General features: G+C 44.3%; 1 protein-coding gene across 26 annotated transcripts in view; it reads right to left on the minus strand.

Annotated features, from left to right (window-relative positions):
• ADD1 (adducin 1) overlaps positions 1-11,732 on the minus strand; it is a 126,239-nt gene extending 114,507 nt beyond the window's left edge. For 7 of the 26 annotated variants that reach the window (XM_043512548.1, XM_043512538.1, XM_043512549.1 and 4 more), the window contains exon 1: positions 11,541-11,637. The gene's annotated coding sequence lies outside the window, so the exon portion shown is untranslated. Of the gene's footprint in view, positions 1-11,535 lie in introns of all 26 variants that reach the window. The other 19 variants (XM_043512552.1, XM_043512541.1, XM_043512559.1 and 16 more) reach the window with 12 other exon arrangements.
• Positions 11,733-17,595: the final 5,863 nt, after the last annotated feature.

Below are 17,595 nucleotides of genomic sequence, written 5' to 3' on the forward strand. Positions count from 1 at the left end.
GCAGTGCCCTGATACAACCTGCAAACATGTAGAAAGGTTTCTTTCATGTTTATAAACAAAGACCTAAGAACAAACTGACACCCAAACTCACTTAAATTGTTCTCTCACCTCGAACATCTCCAATAATTTAATACTGTACTATGAATACGCTGCATAGCCAATTTCATTGTATAGTTTACCTGCAGCCAAACATCCTTTATAAAAGTGTTCTACAAAAAAGAACAATGAAGTGTTCCTGAAGCCTTCACCTCTCCCGCATTAACTGGCTTGGTCCCTAGGTAACTTACAAAGGACACAGCAGTTGTCTGAAATATTAATGGATTACCAATTACATGAAGATTTGCCCCACCTATTCTAACAAATGTTACTATAAAATAGAAAAGACACTCTTTGCAATGTATGCTAAATTAACAAGAGTACAACACATGTACGAGAACACTGATAGCCACAATTGTGGAGTGGGGGGGGGGGAACTCCCTTAGGAATCAAAATGAAAGCTTATGCAAAACATTGTACATGTTAATCAAATCACCTAGAACTTAAAATGACATTTTTGAAAAGTTAATAGTTAAAGCAATAATTTAGTTGTGCAGATTCCTAGCTGAAAGTTTTGACATTGTTTTCAGAACCGGTGCAAGTACTTTGAGCAAATAAAAGGAGCACCAGTAACGGGGGGGGGGGGAGGGAAATCACATTTCCATCTACAAATTCTGTATCTACTATAATTACAAGATCCAAAATGAATACCACTGAATTTTTTTCTAAAGCTGCCTCCCCCCACAACTTTACGTTATACATTTGACAGCAAAAAGAAAAGGAGTACTTGTGGCACCTTAGAGACTAACAAATTTATTAGAGCATAAGCTTTCGTGAGCTACAGCTCACTTCATCGGATGCAGTTGGTGGAAAAAACAGAGGAGAGATTTATATACACACACACAGAGAACATGAAACAATGGATTTATCATACACACTGTAAGGAGAGTGCTCACTTAAGATAAGCCATCACCAGCAGCAGGGGGGGGAAAGGAGGAAAACCTTTCATGGTGACAAGCAAGGTAGGCTAATTCCAGCAGTTAACAAGAATATCAGAGGAACAGTGGGGGGTGGGGTGGGGGGGAGAAATACCATGGGGAAATAGTTTTACTTTGTGTAATGACTCATCCATTCCCAGTCTCTATTCAAGCCTAAGTTAATTGTATCCAGTTTGCAAATTAATTCCAATTCAGCAGTCTCTCGTTGGAGTCTGTTTTTGAAGCTTTTTTGTTGAAGGATAGCCACTCTTAGGTCTGTGATCGAGTGACCAGAGAGATTGAAGTGTTCTCCAACTGGTTTTTGAATGTTATAATTCTTGACGTCTGATTTGTGTCCATTCATTCTTTTACGTAGAGACTGTCCAGTTTGGCCAATGTACATGGCAGAGGGGCATTGCTGGTACATGATGGCATATATCACATTGGTAGATGCGCAGGTGAATGAGCCTCTGATAGTGTGGCTGATGTGATTATGCCCTATGATGGTATCCCCTGAATAGATATGTGGACAAAGTTGGCAATGGGCTTTGTTGCAAGGATAGGTTCCTGGGTTAGTGGTTCTGTTGTGTGGGGTGTGGTTGCTGGTGAGTATTTGCTTCAGATTGGGGGGCTGTCTGCATCCGATGAAGCGAGCTGTAGCTCACGAAAGCTTATGCTCTAATAAATTTGTTAGTCTCTAAGGTGCCACGGGTACTCCTTTTCTTTTTTCTGATATTCTTGTTAACTGCTGGAATTAGCCTACGTTGCTTGTCACCATGAAAGGTTTTCCTCCTTCCCCCCCCCCCCCGCTGGTGATGGCTTATCTTAAGTGATCACTCTCCTTACAGTGTGTATGATAAACCCATTGTTTCATGTTCTCTGTGTGTGTGTATATAAATCTCTCCTCTGTTTTTTCCACCAAATGCATCCGATGAAGTGAGCTGTAGCTCACGAAAGCTTATGCTCTAATAAATTTGTGAATACAGACTAACACGGCTGCTAATCTGAAACATTTGACAGCAGTTTATGTATAATCAATTTTAGTGTCCCTTGTATAGCAAGTTCCTTCTTTTAATTCAAGACATTTAACCAATGCTGTATTAGAAGCAGGGTTTTTAAAAAAAAATTGGTTAATTTAAAAAAAATTCAAATAGACAGTGTCCCTCACAACATGTAGAGTAACAATGCTATCTCGTTTTACTGCAAGTAGACTTACATTTGGATGCAGAGCATGTTTCACATGAGTGGTTCAATACCCACTGAAGAAACTTAGGCCATATCTACACTACAAACTTATGTCAACTCAAATTACATCAGCATACAATTGCCTCAGTCAGTACTTCACTTGTGCATGTGTATACTTGGCTCCTTATGTCAGCAGTGTGCGTAACACCAGGAGTGATTGTATTGATGCAGACTGTGATGCACCAGGGATGCATCCCACTGTGTAACTTGCCACCATCTAGCACATGATCTGTTGGGAAGTTTTGGCAAAGCATGCTGGGGCTGAAATAAGTCACGCATGGGTGACTGGGATCATGGGGTAAACTTCCCAGTTTCCAACCGTCTCCATCCCATAATGTTATCTGTATCCCACAATTTTCATGCCCTTATTTTACAAATTCCCACAAACCCAGGTGGCAACCTGTCTGAGAGGAATCTGCTTGCTCCTATTGTTTTATGGTGACCACAAAAAGGTATTGTTTTTTTTTCCTTCTGTCGGTGGTGCACATCCTCTCCAGGAGCACGTCCACTGATTTAAGAGGTACAATGTGGGGGCTGAGCTGCCGCCTGAGCTCTCAGCTCCACTCCCCACCGGGCAGACCCCCTGAAACTCCTGGAGGGGGCCGCAGACGGTTGAGAAATGCTGCTCTAGAGCCCTGTGGGATAAAAAATATTGGATCTGCATCTGATCCACAAAGAACCGCATCCATGGATGCGGATATCCGCAGATATAAAGTGGATATCCAGAGCTCTATTCATCGCAGTTCGTTGTCATTCTTGTCAATTTCACAGCTCCCATGCTGGAGCCATGAAATTGACAAGGAAGGCTGGTAGGCTCTCTGCTGCGAACCCCTTATAGCTCACAGCTTGGGTTGTTACCCCGGAGCAGGCGGGAGGCTCCCAGCTCAGTGCTCCCCACTAAGATTTGGGCTCCCAGCTCCCCACTCCAAGCTGGGCTCCCAACTTCCCAGTCCGGGGTTCATTCCCATGCGGGGGGGGGCGCTTAACACCAGGCTTCAAGCCTGTGGGGCTGTGGCCTCTCTGAAACCAGCTCACGGCCCCCCAGGGGGCCCATGCACAACTATTTGAGAATTGCTACTCTATAGTGTGGATCCATATAAAATGTGGAGTGGGGATTGCAGATTGGATACTATTTATTTACCGCAGATAAGGATCCAATTTTTTTTAATCTACACAGGGCTCTACCGATATAAAATAACGCAATGTCTACACGGACACTATCACCCTAACTACATCGACATAAGCCCTATGCCTCTTGCGGTGGAGGAGTTATGTCAGTGTATTAGGGCACTTACATCGGCAGGAGCAAGGATGAAGTGTAGACGCTAACATAATTAGGTTGACATAAGCTGCCTTATGTTGACCTAACTCTGTAGCGTAGACCAAGCCTGTGCAGCAGGTAATTGGTTGCTTTCAGAACTACAGAGTACTCAGCAGCATATCTTGCAAAATAAGAATTGTGTTCCAAAAAGAATTTTTTTCTGTAACAAAATCACTACCAAAAAAAAGCAAATACATTAAAAAGTTAATAAAACTTAAAAAATTAAGAGAACCGAAGTTATGAAGGGGAATGAATATTAATGTCCATTTCAGCTCTACATACAACCACAATGGCTTTCATAGGTCAGCATATGTGAAGGTGTGATTGTATTCAATATCCTCCTGAGGCGGTGTCTTAGGGGTAGTGCAGCGACCACTAACGTCAATGTGTAATGTTGGGGGGAAGGGGTATAGGGAGGTCTTGAAGTTGAGTTCTCAATAGGCTGAAGAGGGAGGGGAGGCCAGGACTGTTGAATCTGCAGGTCCACCAGAGTCTGTTTACAGCCTGAAAAGCCCCATTAGGTCTCCCTCTCCTTTTCCTGCTGGGACTCTCCTCCTCTCCACTCTATCCTTCTCCAGGCTGTCCACGAAGTTTATCCTCTAGGCCCAGTGCTCATGATCCGATGCAGCACTGGCTTGCAGGATCTCACCGAACAGGTCATCCAGAGTCCTCTTCTTTCTCCATATCTGGCTCAGGCATTCAGCGGGCATGGAGGAGGGCTGCAAAGGCAGCAGATGAAGATAAAAAAAAAAGAGGTAGCATTGTCAGCGTATTCACTACAGAAAGCAGAACAAGATGCTGAACTCATGCCCCTGGCTCCCCTAAAGTTTTAAGCACTACATTCTCACTTCTGCCTGGGACTGTTTGTGCACAACACCAGCAATGGTAAGCACAACATGCCAAGGGTTGGGAAAATCAGGAGGGAATTGCTCAGTTACATGATTCTAGTAGTATAGTGCAATGGCACTGAATACTGGCACAGTTTTCCAGAGGCACTGGTTATTTTAGCTGATCTCTCACTCCTCAGAGTAACAAAGGCAGAGTGTGCTTCTGGCATCCCAAAGATGCCCGGGCCCATATGCTGCTAGCCTGTGTACTGCAATGGTGCTTCCTGAAGTTATCACTGAGTGGAGTGGGAAAGCATCCTACCACAGAGGAAGGAATAAGGCAGCCTTCTCTAGAAACCTTCGGCAGAAGATTGCAGAGTACCTCCAAGAAAGTTTCATCTAGATCTCTCAGGAAGATTGAAGAGACATCCCCATAAAAAAACTGCTCCGCATGAACCTAAGTCTAGAGGGGGAATGAAAAGCAGATAGAACTCTCTCTCTCTTGGTTGTGCCACTACCTCTTCTAGCACAAGTAAATTAATGAAAAGTCAAAAGATTGTGTCCTTGTACATTAGGGGTACCATCCCTGTAATTGAAAATTTATCTATACGCTTACCTGAGATTCCATCCCATGCTTGACTGGTGGGACTGGCTGGACTGTGGAGGAGTCAAAGAGATCCTGGATCACCCAGTTGACTGTCCCTGTACTCCTCCTCCACCATCACTTCCTCCTCACTGTTCACAGCAAGCTCCTGTGACTTGGGCTCCTTGGAGGTACCCATGGTGCTGAGGGGGCAGGGAGGTTGTGGCGTTTCCACCAAGCATTCCACCATGCAGCTCTTTGTAAAAGCAGCAGGTCTGCATCTTGGCAACAGCTCAATTGTGGGCCTCCCAAGCCAGCTGGTATGCCTGCCACAGTTCCTTGGCTTTCATGCAGCACTGCTGCTGGTTCCTTCTCCTCCATCCCCAGAGCAATCTGCTCATAGGTTTCAATGTTTCTATGGCTGGTTCAAAGGCATGTCTGCACAGCCTCTTCTCCCCACAGGCCCAGAAGATCCAATATCTCCTGTCTATTCTAGGCAGGAACACATCTGGAGAATGTTACTAGCATGCTCAGCTGGGCACTTGCACTCAACAGTGTAGAACTGCTAGGTTCTCTCACCCAGCCGCGCAATCAAAAATTAGAATTTCAAAAATTCAGAGGGCTTTAAAGGGGAGGGGGCTTCTGGTCTCCATGTTCTATGGGCAATGGAGTTCACAATGGTGACCAGAACTGTCAGTGTGGGGCATTGTGGGACAGCTGCTGAAGGACAGTTAGGGCAACAGTGTCAGCACTCACAATGTGTCTACCTAAGTAGATTAGCCATGGCTCTATGCCACTCGGAGAGGTGGTGATGCTATGTCGGCCTAATAGAGCACTTTCAGTAGCGGGAGACAAATTGAAGTGCAGACCGATGCACAACTAGGTCGACATAACCTGCCTTGCATTAACCTAACTTTGTAATGTAGATCAGGCTTTACTTCAGCTACTGCCCTAGAGAGTAGTTCAATATGCTTGACCCCTCATAAGAGAATGTTCACTGGAAAACCAGGATGCAAGAATAAGAACATTGTAATTGGATATAATTACTATAAGTGTACATAGCTTTGTTAAAAATAACCACACCAGCTTAGGACTTGTCTACACTTAAAACATTACAGCGGCACAGCTGTAGCATTTCAGTATAGACACTCACTACAGCAACGGGAGGGGTTCTCCCACTGGTGTAAGTATTCTATCTCCCCAAGAGGTGGAAGCTAGATCAACTGAAGAATTCTTCCATCAACCCTAGCACTACCTACAAGAAGAGTTAGGTCAGCTTAACTACGCTGTTTAGAGTGTGGATTTTCACATCCCTGAGTAATGTAGCTGGGTCAACATTACTTCTGAAGGTAGATCTGCCCTTAGAAGTTCAGGTGGAAGGTTTTTTTTTTTTTGGTGAGGTTCACTGCTGGTGTAAGATGTTGCAACTTCATTAGTTTAATGAAGTTGTACCAACAGTGAACTGGACCTCTCAGGAGATTCAGGTTACATGAAACAACAAAAATACCTTAAAATAATGTCAGGAATTTGAAAACTGACACACACACACACACCCTCCGACAAGTAAAGAAAATTGAAATAAGTTCCAACATAAGTCTCATGGCTGAAGTTTTAGTTCAGTGACAGTAGTTTTAAACAAAATGTCTACTGCCACCCCCAACTTCCAAGAACAGCTCTGGTAAATAAAATAGGTATTCATTCAAAGTTAGGAGAGAACCTTACCATGCTCAAAACTGCCAGCTCATCCCATGAGAAAGTGAACAAGAATATGTAAAATGTAACTGATTATCTGCATTTACTACTCTAGCTATTTATGGTATCTCACTTCAACAAGATGTATGGCATAAACTGCAGAATCCAGAAGAAGTATCACCTAAAGTCCTTTACAGACTATATGAACTAGGACCACATATCCCAAGACACTGAAACACAGACACCTTTGTGGCAGAAATACAGCAGTCAGTCACACCATCAACACTGAAATGTTTTAAAGAGGAAAGTAAAGAATAAACAAAGAATAACTGAAATTATAAGGGAACATATCATTGTTAGGCAGAATATGATTTAAGCTAGTATCTCAAACAAGTAATTAAGAAATTGAAAAAAAAATCTTTCTGAAAGCCATGGTTCAAAAAGCAGTGATTACAATTACAAGAGGTACAATTTAACTTCTTAGGGTATGACCACACTGCAGCTGGGAGCAAACTTTATAGCCTGAAGACTTTGCTAGTGTGGCTGCTCATTCCCTCTGGGGCACCTGGCATTGCCACTGTCAGAAGATAGGATACTGGGCTAGATGGACCTTTGGTCTGACCCAGTATGGCCATTCTTATGGCTCACCAGGTAATTGGGTGGGTATGAACTTCCCGTTGCTAGCCCAAGCCTCTGTCAGTGTGGCAATGTTCACACAGCTATTGTTAGTGCACGAGCATGAGACTCGCCCTCCAACAGAAGTCTGTCTATCCAGGTTGAAGGCTTGCTCCCAGCTGCTGTGTAGTCATACTCTAGGAGTTTTGAGAATATTTGCTTCATAAAAGTATATATATGCTTATAATCTGCATGCTGGACATTTTTGTCCAATATTCAAAATCTGTTTGCATACATTCAGAACATATTGTAATGTAGCATTCTAATCTGAAAGGGAACCTAGGTTAGATTGTTAAAATGTTCACCCTGTATTTTCTTCTCAGTTTGCAGAATTCATACAGTAGTTGGTAAAAGACTTTTTGAATTTCTCTCTCTCTTTTTCCCCCCACATCTATATTAGCTCAAGTTCATCAGATATCACTCAAGAACTAAGACCCCAATCCTGTAATGGGATCCACGTCACTGGACCCCCTTGTTCCCACATTGAGTCAGTGAGGGTTTACTGCAGTCAGTGAGGATTTACTTGAAACTAAAATATTTGCTTACCAAATACTTTTTCCTCCATGGAATGTGTGCTTGCTGGCTTGCTAAAAGGGCAAGTTACCAAGAGACATAATAAATGAGGGGAAATATTACTTTAATACCACCTTGCAAATATATTATAACTTGACATTTCTACATGAAATGTGCTAAAAGACATATCCAGCATTATCCTATAAAAAGTGTTAGAGATAGTTAAGTCCAAAGCTGACTGCGATGAGCTACAAAGGGATTTCAAACTGGATGACTGGGCAACAAAATGGCAGATGAAATTCAATGCTGATAAGTGCAAAGTAATGCACATTGGAAAATATAATCTTGACTATATATACAAAATGATCAGGTGTAAAATTAGCTGTTACCTCTCAAGAAAAAGATCTTGGAGTCACTATGAATAGTTCTCTGAAAACATCCACTCAACGTTCAGTGGCAGATGAAAAAAACTAAATGTTAGGAACCATTAGGAAAGGCATACATAATAAAACAGAAAATATCAATGCCACTACATGAATCCATGAACCTCCAATACTATATGCAGTTCTGGTCAACCCATCTCAAAAAAGATATCATAGAACTGGAAAAGATACAGAGAAGGGCAACACATTTTTTATTTACATAACACAAGAACTAGGGGTCACCCAATGAAGTTAAAAGGCTGCAGATTTAAAACGAACAAAAGGAAGTACTTCACACAATGTCTGGTCAACCTGTGGAACTTGTTGCCAGGGGATGCTGTGAAGACCAAAAGTATAAAATTAAAAAAAAATAGTTATGCACATGGACGATAAGCCCATCAACGGCCATTAGCCAGAATGGTTTGTGATGCAACCCCATGATCCAGGGGTCTCTAAACCTATGACTGCCAAAAGCTGGGTACGAACAACAGGAGATGGATCACTTGAAATTTCCCTGTTCTGTTCATTCTCTCTGAGGCATCTGGCATTGTCCACTGTCAGGATACTGGGTTAGATGGACAATTGCCTGTTCTCATGTTCACATAAAACAATTTTTGGACCAAAATGTTTTCTCTAATAAGAGTTTAAGCAAAAATGAAATCAAACAGAAGTGGAAGACATTCAATATGTTTAGTATATCAATGCATGCATTTTTATCCTGGAAGACTAAAGCATCCTCAAACTGGAAAGACTAGTCAGATCTCAATTACATCCTGCAACCTCAAGACTACAACCAAAACAAACCACAGCAGGCATTAAACTCACTTTACAGTAATTTTATATATTGTACTCCATCTTAAACAGCTCAAGAGGTTGTTGATAATTTGAGTTATCCATATTCTTTGATATGGAGGGCAAAACAGAAAATGCATTCTAGATTCTGTTTTTCAGTTCAGTACAACAGCCTAGAAAATGAAGACAATTTTCTGAGTACAGTAGAACCTCAGAGTTACGAACACCTCAGGAATGGAGGCGACTTAATAAGCTTTGAAACTTTACTAAGCAGAACAAAAAAGGCCGCTTTTAAGCATTTTAATTTAAATTATACAAGCACAGAAATAGTTTCCTTACCTTGTCAAATCTTTTTAGAAAAACATTTTCCCTTTTTAGTAGTTTACATTTAACACTGTACTGTACTATACAGGATTTGCTTTTTTTGTGTCTCTGCTGCCTGATTGCGTACTTAAGGTTCCAAATGAGGTGTGTGGTTGACTGGTCAGCTCATAACTCTGAGGTTCTACTGCACTCCCTTTGTAATCCTTAATTTTTTTAAAAATAAGTATTTGTGTAACTTTAAAAACCCTCTTTGTTCCACGATAGAAAGGATTTGTGGTGGTTTCTATCCTTCTATCACACCTGGAGTTTCATTATATCACCTTAATTCTGTTGCTCGGTGTTGTACAGAATAGCTACACTGCAGCCTGTATGTATGGGAGACTAATCTTGTAGATTCAGGCAAATCAGACTGTTTAACTCAAGCAGTTACAGTTTGAGAATTTAACAATTTTAATGAACAAAGTGTATACATATTCTCTCTATACTATTAATTTGCCGACATAAAACACTAAAGCAGGTAATAAAAAAAGACCACTGTTGGTAACAGCTTTCAGAAGACCAAAGAAAAGAATCGGCTTTGAAAGGACATCCACCAGCTGCAACAATATCCTGTGAAGGTTTACACCCACCACCGTTCATAGCCCCCACATAACTGTGGTCTTTCCTAGATAGGTTTTCCCCCAGTTTTATTTAAAGCCAACCTAAATTAAGACTCAATGTCAAACACAAAACACTTACAATATATATTTGCTATGTGCACAGATGCTTGTAATGTTTTGCACCCAGGAACAGTTACTGGAAAGATGAGAAACACTCTCTGAACAAAGAAAAGGAGTACTTGTGGCACCTTAGAGACTAACAAATTTATTAGAGCGTAAGCTTTCGTGAGCTACAGCTCACTTCATCGGATAGCTCACAAAAGCTTATGCTCTAATAAATTTGTTAGTCTCTAAGGTGCCACAAGTACTCCTTTTCTTTTTGCGAATACAGACTAACACGGTTGCTACTCTGAAAACTCTCTGAACACAAAACGCAACAGCTGCCCAATGCCCATATCCAGCAACTGGTACCTCACCAATCAACAACGCTGTACACAAACACAACACATTCCCCATTTTCCTCCTTCTCACTGTTTCCCTCCCTCTAAACCAGCTGCTGTTATTAATCTGTAACGCCCATTCTCCACACCTTGCAAAAATCAGCAAGTCGGTGGAGATGTTTACAATCAATCAATCTAATTCCATAAAACAGCAGATCGAGAGAGAACCGGGAAAGAGGTGGTAGATGCACCAAGTGGTGTAATGGAGATCTGAACACTGAGCAGCTGCTTCTTGCAGTAACAGCATCAGCACTACACCTCACCCATCACAGGACTGCAAAAAGGTACAGACACGCATAGTGACCGTCCCCCTCACCACGGCATCTGCTTAGACCACCACAGGAGCCCCCGTCATCCCAACTGTCAGCACAGCAGCTTCCACACAACTCTCAGACAAGAGCCCCCAGCCCAGCCCAGCCCCTGACTCATCCAAACCAAAAGCTTCAGGCCCCTCAAAACCTGCACACCCTGAGCCTGGCTCCCAACCCAATCCCAAAGCCTGAGCTACAGCCCCTTGCCCCAGACCCCACTTCTGCTAAGGCTTCTCCCACGCATTTATGTCCCCGCCCGCCCGCCCGCCCCCCACCAGTGCCTCCTCTCACTCCGGAACCAGCACCCTGAGCCAGGCTACGTCTACCCTCCAATGTCAGAGATCTCCGCCTCTGCCCCTCCCCCCAACGCCTGCACCCCAGCCCATCCCCTCCCCCAAGGCCTGCACCCTGAGCCCAGACGCAGCCCCTCCGCTCCCCCAGCCCCGACTCAGCCCCTCTACCCAACGCCTACACCGCTGCTCCCCCAGCCCCTCCAGCCCGGACTCAGCGTCTCTGCCCCATACCTACACCCCCTCCCCCAACAGCGGCGGCCTTTCTTCGCTAGCCCCTCCTCACAACGCCTGCACCCCTGCTCCGCCAAGCCCGCCCAAGGCCTGCACCCCCCCGCCTCGAGACACCTGCATCGCTGCTCCCCCAACGGCCGCGCCCCCCCCCCCCCCAGCCCAGGCCGCGCCCCGGCGGCCTCCGCTCAGCTCACCCCACCCCGGCGTGCGGAAGAAGTAACGGCGGCAGCAGCCTGCGGGCGCTGGGAGGCAGCTGCAGAGTCCCCTCCCCTCCCCCACCACCACCAGTCTCCGGCCCCAGCACCAAACCCCGCCCCGCTCCCCCAGCAGGGTGCGGCTTCCAGGGGGCCGCAGGCCAACAACCGCGCCGCCCATTGGCGGGCGCAGGCTCGGCAACCAAGCGGCTCTCCCATTGGCTAAGGGAGGGGAGCGAGGCGGGGCGCGGGCGCGATAAGACAGAGAGCGGCAAGTGGCGGGAGGGTGGAATCAAAGGCAGGGGCGTGGCGGGAAAAGCAAACGGGGCGGCGGGGCTGGGGAACAGAGCCCGGGGGCAGGTTGAAGGAGGCAGATTATGGGGGGGGGGGTGCTAACGCAGAAGGGTGTTAGCTGTAGGGGAAGCAGAGACAATGGGGCGGTGCAAGCTGACGGGAGCGGTGTTCTCTTCACCTCTGAGAATCCGGCCCGGTATTTAGGTCCCTAACTTTATCCTCCCCCCCCCCCCATCAAAATATTGTCCCTCTGCATTATTATTGTTCAGGCAGTGCTATCAACGCGTACAGATAGGACACTATGAATACAAAAAAAAATCCCCAAATATTAAATCATTGCTGCTAAAGCATGCAGATGAACCATATATTGGTGGAATGGTAAATAAGTCACTACTACAGAGGGCTGTGGATTGATTAGTAAGCTTGTCTAACACGAACAACATGTTTTAATGTAGCCAAAAGCAACGTCATTCATATATTCTAGGAACAACTTTGGGGTCATGGTGAATAACCAGCTGAACCGAAAAATCCCAGTTCTAAACAGTGCATATGAGTGGAAATAGGATCCTTAGCTGTATGAACAGTTACAGGAAGAAGTGGGGAAGAGGAGGTATTACTCAGGGCATTTGGTAAGACCACTAGTGCAAAGGATTCAGAAGGAGTTACAAGAACAATTCAAATTCTGGAAAACCTGCCTTATAGGTAAAAATGAAAAAAATCTTTAGTTTACCCAAGAGAAGGTTAAGGGATGATTTGATCACTATTTACAAGTGCCTATATAGGGAGAAGATTTGATAAGAGAACTGTTTAATGTAACAGACCCTGTTACAACAAGATCCAGTCAGAAGCGAAAGCTAAACAAAGACTAGAAGTAAAGTGCAAATGTATAACAATGGGGTAATTAAACATTGGGACAATTTACCTCCAGGTGTGGTTGGATATTCCATCACTTGAAGTATTTAAATCAACACAATGTCTTTCTAAAAGATAGCTTCCAGTTGAGTTTGTGCTGTGAGCTTGTTTCTAGAATCACATGGTGAAATTTTGTGGCCTGTATTATGCAGGAGGGCAGATTAGATCATTACAAATGGTCCCTTTTGGTCCTTAAAAAAACCCAGCAACAACTATGAAAGAGCCCTTTCCCAAGGAACTGATTATCTCAGAAAAAAAAAACTTGCTTCAGCAAATTGAGATATCAGACATTAATGTCCCCACATTCTGTTCACTATCCTTGCTGATTTATTCCCACCCTTTTGACTACCATCCCCACATATTTTAATGATCTCTGCATCACACCTGCTAGGTCAAAAAAACAGTGCTTTATAGTATGAAAGCAGGCAGGGCTCTTGCTTTTCAAATAAAGGTACAAATCAGTGAAAACATGCTTTCACAGTAAACTTAGAGCACTTGTCCTGGACAAGTTATTAGAAAGAAAATAGAATCCCTGATAATATTATGTCAAGAACTTTCAAGAGCCATAGTGAAGAGAATGTCTCTGAGAGGCTAGTTGAAATACAGCTACTTACTAAGGTTGCAAGACCTGTTTTAGTCTTTGGTTTGTTCACTGGTTGGCAGAGAAAAGCAGTAGGCCAACATCTGGTCCAGCTGGGCTCTGAAAGAGTGGGACATGGAGAATGAGATATTTTTGGCAAAATGGTGCAAGAGTTTCTCTTATGTAAACAAAATTCTCAAAAATTATATGTAATAATGCTCAACACTTAACAGACTAAATAAATATCAGATGGCTTCCTTCTGTCTTCTGTCAGAGCCTGATCAATTGGAATTGCAGATGCCCAGCACCTCAGAGGATCAGCCATCTCCATGCAGCCACCATTCTCTACTCCTCTTGTCTCAGGCCTTCTGCCTCTCTCTCTCTCCCTTTACTCTCCACACCTCTTTATACACTTATAGTGTATACACTATACACAGCTCCAATTGTGCACTCCTTTTTCAGGCAAACCTGCCAGTGAAGTCAATAGATATTTTACCAGAATAAGGAATGTTGGAAAAGGCACTTACTTTTACAAGTGCTCATTTCTTTTGCTTCTACAACATCGTATCTAAAGAGTTTTAGTTCTAAAGAGTACTGGCACTCTTCTTACATGGTAATGCTTATTTCACATACTGAAGAGAGAGACAGACAGACACTAGAAGTACAGATTTATTGCAGTAGAAGAGAAGCATCCCTGCAGCTGCAGTAACACACATTTGAAATAGGAGAGAATGGAAAAAACACACATTACAGCGAGACTCTGGAACCAACAGTTTTCCAGATAATGAAATGTTTTTCCTTTTGTTAGCCAGAAATAGGTCAAAATCAATATTTGCCCACTCCATTAATGGAAAAACAGTCTCAAGAGACAGCTACCTGCTATTGACATTGTTCTCTACACCTTCAATTAATAGTTGCTTTGGTACACCAGAGAGCTAACAACTAGAATTGTCTGCTACCAAGGTAATTTATGGTCTGCCCACTACAAGCCAGAAAAATGACATCCATCAAGCCATCAACCATTTCTCATTTAAATCCTTCCTCAAGACTCCTTTCTTCCACTGTACCCACCTAACACCAAATTCATGATAGTCACCATCCTATAATTTTCTCATTTTCAGATAAATGTAAGAAATAAAAACAAAACCCTAGAACACAGAACCACTAAGAGAGGCATGCAGATGCCTAGACTGACCATGTGATCTTATTGCCGTAAGCTTTTGGATGCTTCCTGGGAGTACCCTGGTCTGTGAAGTACCTTACTACCACCTGCCCTTAACATGAGGAAGCCTTGTCTATGTCATCTGCTAAAGATCAGCTCCTCAGCTTCACCAGCCACAGGCAACACAAGCACTCCCCTCTGGACCTGTGCAGGCCATATTGATTCAGAGATCCGCTGCTTCCAAAGAAACAGTACACGCAAATTTATCAGTTCCACCTCAGATCACTGCCCCACTTAAACACAGAGCACTTAGATATGTTTATAGTGAAATCAAGCATAAATTTATTGAACAAAGCACTGAGATTCAAGTACTGGAAATAAATGGTTACAGATACAATCAAATCATAACAGTCATTGTAGAACCTAGATTTAATTAATTAGATACCCTCATGTCTTGTAGAATAATGCTCATCCTAAATCCTTTCAGCATTTTACAGCCAGGCTGGCTGTTACCCTCCTTTCATAAGACAAACATGTTTTTAGCTGGTCTCCTCAGTAGAGAAACCTGTGCATTCCCTGAAATACCAGATTAATTCTTTGATCTTGGTCATAAATAGGACACCCCTGCTGACTTTTTTTTTTCTTCCTGTAGATTTTCTCTCTAATAGATTTCACAATCTTTCAGCTGGTATCTGGCTCAATATGCAAATTGGCATCCATTGTGAGGCATACAATGCACTCATGACATCAGTGCCGGAACAGGGGAGACCGGGGGCCATGGCCCTCCCACTTTTTAAAAGTGGACTGGCCTGGCCACTTTTTGCCACAGCCCCTCACCCCTCCTCTTCCCCCTAGGACCTGCACCCCCAGCCAGGCTGGCAGATGGTGCCCAGGCAATATGTGGCGCCACCCCATGGACCCTCCACCAGCCCAGGGTTGGGGGCTGAGAGCAGCCCCCGGTCCATGTCTCTGCCCAGGGCTGCTTGGTTGCGCGGCTCTTACCATGGCCAGACTGTGACTCTGAGGCGCCATCCCCTGGCCAGAGCCGGGTTGGGGTAAGAGCTGTGCAGGCAGCTGTGGGAAGCCACAAACCCTCTAACTGCCTGGGTGGGGGCTGCTCTTGGGTCTCGCCCCCCCCCCCAGCAGGTGGAGGGTCTGCAGCTCCTGGCCCGCTCTGCCTTCCAGCTTGGCCTCAGGCAGAAGGGTGTGGCACCCCCACTTTTTGGAAGATTCTGCTGGGGCTGCCTCATGACCAGACAGAGAATTAAGTGCGTGACCTCCTGCCTGAAAGAAACATGTCTGAGGTAGGTCACCAGGAGGTCTTATCTTAACTCCCAGACCTGAAGCACATAGTTTTAGTATAAATACACAATTTCATAAATATGACCCGTGCATACATTTCGTAATAATTATGATGACCAGGGCGCCCAGTAGAGCTCTCCCATGCCTCTGGTGAACTATTGTGCCTATAATTGACCCAGGAAATGCCTGTAAAGTGCTATGCACCCCCTATGCCCTCTGCCAGTTGGCACCAAGAGGTTGCTCGGTCACACCTTGTTCTCCTCAGTCCCTCCTCCCTACTCTGCCACCCTTACTTGTAAACTATAGACCAAAGGTTCTCAAACTGTGGTCCGTAGCTTCATTCAGGTGGTCCACGGATAGTTCCCTCTAAGGTGCACACCTGGGCGGCCGCACACAAGAGCATGAAGAGCTACCCACCTAATTAGTGGAGCCGCGCAGACGTGGATCCACTAATTAGGTGCCAGGACCCTGGAGAAGCCCCACATGTAAGGTGAGATGGTGACCTTGGGAAGAATGGGGGGTAGGTGGGAGGGGGGCAGTGGGGTGAGAAGAGGGGGTGGGGGAATTTGGGACGTACAGGGCTGCAGCGGCTAGAGAAAGAGGCGACTTTCCCCAGCTCCAGGGCTGTGGCTGCCAGGGAGAGATGGCCCTCCTTCCCAACCCCCAGTTTGGGGGCTACAGGGGTGGGGGAGAGAGGGCACATCCATCGCATTAGAAAGGTAAGACTACTGATATTAAAATATGAGTTGTGTGCTTTTATTTGTAAAACAAAAAAAGGTAATTATTAATTTTTTTTTATATAACGCTTTTATCCAAGTGCTTTACAATAGTTAGCTAATGGTACAAACAACATTTGGAAAGATCATTGAGTGGTCTGCCAAGACCCTCAGCAATTTTCAAGTGGTGCGCAAAAAAAAAAAGTTTGAGACTCACTGCTGTAGACTGTAAATTCTCTAGGGCAGGGACAGCTTTTTCCAAAACTCGACAGAAGAGCACAGGACATGTACAATAAATAGCAAACAGTTTACAATCCAGTAGTACTGGGATTAAAGCTCAGGACTGAGGTTAGGGCACCTGGCATTTTCTTTTCTGGCTGTGGTCTAACTCCCTCTTGAGTCATTTGACATCTTTAGGCCTCAGAGTCCCCACCTGTAAAATGGTGGTGATAATTCCTACTCCATGTACCTCTGATGAGGTTTAATTAATTGATATCTGTAAAGCACTTTGAGGTCCTCAGAAAATAGTAGTAGTACTCTTATTTGAACTCCAAAAACTAGCAATGTTATGGAAATGATCTGCATAAGATTCACCTAATTGTTCTTTCAACAATCAGTTAATGTCTTTTGGGACTCGAGTTATTTTTTCCCCATTTTCCAAAAGAATTAAACACCACAATGGTCCTGTAGCAGAGTTGCTGTTTACTGGGATATTCCCCTGGTGTTATCTGGACCAGTGATCTTCTCGCTCGCTCCAATCCTTGACTCTGGGAGCCAGCCTTACCCTGCTCTGCTGTAAGAGCCCCCACTCCTGGGCTGTTCACGCACAGCCTCTGGCATGTAAGCTGCTCCTTGGTTTGTGCAACCGAATGACACTAGCCAATATCTCCGATCCCAGACACAGCCCTAGGAACCTCCATCTTGCAATGTCCAGTTATACTTGCTGGACACTGCAAGCTTATAGGAGTTCATCAGTTTAACAAAGAAATTGATATGCACCAGGCTTGTTATCCCAAGGGGAGTTTCTGACACTCTTTAAACCAAATGCACTGCTTCAGGTAGAACAAACAAACAAACAAATAAATTTATTAACA

This window comes from Dermochelys coriacea, chromosome 4, assembly GCF_009764565.3.
Source record: "Dermochelys coriacea isolate rDerCor1 chromosome 4, rDerCor1.pri.v4, whole genome shotgun sequence".
Lineage (NCBI taxonomy): Eukaryota > Metazoa > Chordata > Testudines > Dermochelyidae > Dermochelys > Dermochelys coriacea.